Genomic DNA, 1,680 nt, shown 5'->3' with positions numbered 1-1,680 from the left:
GAAAAAAGTGGAGTAGGATCCAAGCAAATTTATTCTTTGGGATGCCGAAATTAATCAACTTACTATGGTGCGGAGTCTACTTTCCAAAAAGGCCACCCAGATGAATACTAGGAATGAAGATGATTATACCCCTCTTCATTGGGAAGCCAAGAGTGGACACTTAGACATTGTCCATGAGTTGGTAGCTCAAGGCAGATATTCATGCAATAACTCTGAATGGCTGACAACCCTGCACAGTGCTTATATGTGCAATAATACCAGGGTGGCTTCTTTCTTAATTCATCATGATGCAGATACCAATACCCAAACTAAAGGCCTCTTGACTGCCTTGCATCTTGCTGCTGGAAATAGAAATAGAAAAGATACTCTGTTGAACCATTATATCAAACCAGGTCTGAAGAACAACTTGGAAGAAACTGCATTTAATATTGCAAAAAGGATAAGTATGTATCACTACTTTTTTGAAGTTGTGGAAGGCTGTACAAATTGTTCTCCTGAGTTGTAATGGTTTGGTTAAGTTTCTTATATTTCAAAAATGCCAGTCCATCCTTTGTGTCCCTTAAATTTTTTTTCATAATACAAAGCAACAGCAATATCTTACTTTAAAAATTCATGGATTCCATGGTATTCTTCCAAGTGAATTGCCTGACTTTGATGTCAAAATATATTCAAGAGTTGTTTGTATACATCTATAATGATTTATGCAGAGTTTGTGATTTTTTAAATCAGAAATAATTTTAACTTATCTGTTAAAATGAATAGTATAGAAACTACAGTTGTTCGTGGTAGTTTTCTGAAAAAAAGTATATCTATGTTTGTATAATATCCCTAATCTATTTCATTCGCTCCTAGATATAATACTTGGAATTCTACATTGTTATATAATGTATAGATTCATTAATAAATGCGTCCTTTCAAATTGCATTCCATATAGAAGAAGTTTAAGATTTCTTTTTTTCCTAGGTCCTTATATTATTTTATTTCTTTGGGATAAAATTACAATGTTATCTAATTTCAAGTTTTGTAAAAGTTATGCTGTGTAAAGGCCTTTCTAAGGTGAAGAATTAATACACTGATGTGAAATTAACCTTTAATTCTATGAATTACATGTATTGTTACACTTGTATTTTTATAATTAACTTTTTAATAACTGTTTTTCATTTCTTGCATCAGAAGAATGAAAAATATGGAATACTTCACAAATTTTCATATAATCTTTGTGCAAGTGCCATGTTAATCTCTGTATTGTTGTAATTTGGGTAGACCTGCTTCTGAAGCATATAGTACCCTCTAAATTTAAGTACTTAATGATGCAATCTTTATACAGGCATATATCCATGGTTCCCTATTTGTAACAAGGAACCCTTATTGTTCCTAAAAATGCTATTGATCTTATTTCTCTAAAATTCTGTGTATAGTGGAAAAAACATATCGTTTGGTCAATTGCTCATATTTACAATTTTTTGTCAATGTCTATTTTGTCGTGTTCATTTTAAATTTGATCATACTTTGAAACATTTTCAGCTAAGTCCAAGTACTTATTTATCAACTCAGTTAGCTTTGTAGAGCTAATGGATTCAAAGTAAGCCTTGCTTAAGAGCTACTTCTAAACTTCTGCAGCATAAAATTTCCTAAATGAGGTCTCAGTGGTACAAATGTCTACCTGAACCTTTACCCTTC

The 1,680-nt window shown here is 31.8% G+C and overlaps 1 pseudogene; it reads right to left on the bottom strand.

Annotated features, from left to right (window-relative positions):
• Positions 1-1,180: 1,180 nt before the first annotated feature.
• Positions 1,181-1,280, bottom strand: LOC122100551 (annotated as a pseudogene).
• Positions 1,281-1,680: the final 400 nt, after the last annotated feature.

The sequence above is a fragment of the Dipodomys spectabilis genome, unplaced genomic scaffold (genome assembly GCF_019054845.1).
Source record: "Dipodomys spectabilis isolate Male_0828 unplaced genomic scaffold, ASM1905484v1 ptg000583l, whole genome shotgun sequence".
NCBI lineage: Eukaryota > Metazoa > Chordata > Mammalia > Rodentia > Heteromyidae > Dipodomys > Dipodomys spectabilis.
The sequence above is the reverse complement of the archived record's forward strand: the minus strand, read 5'-3'. Positions and strand labels throughout refer to the sequence as shown.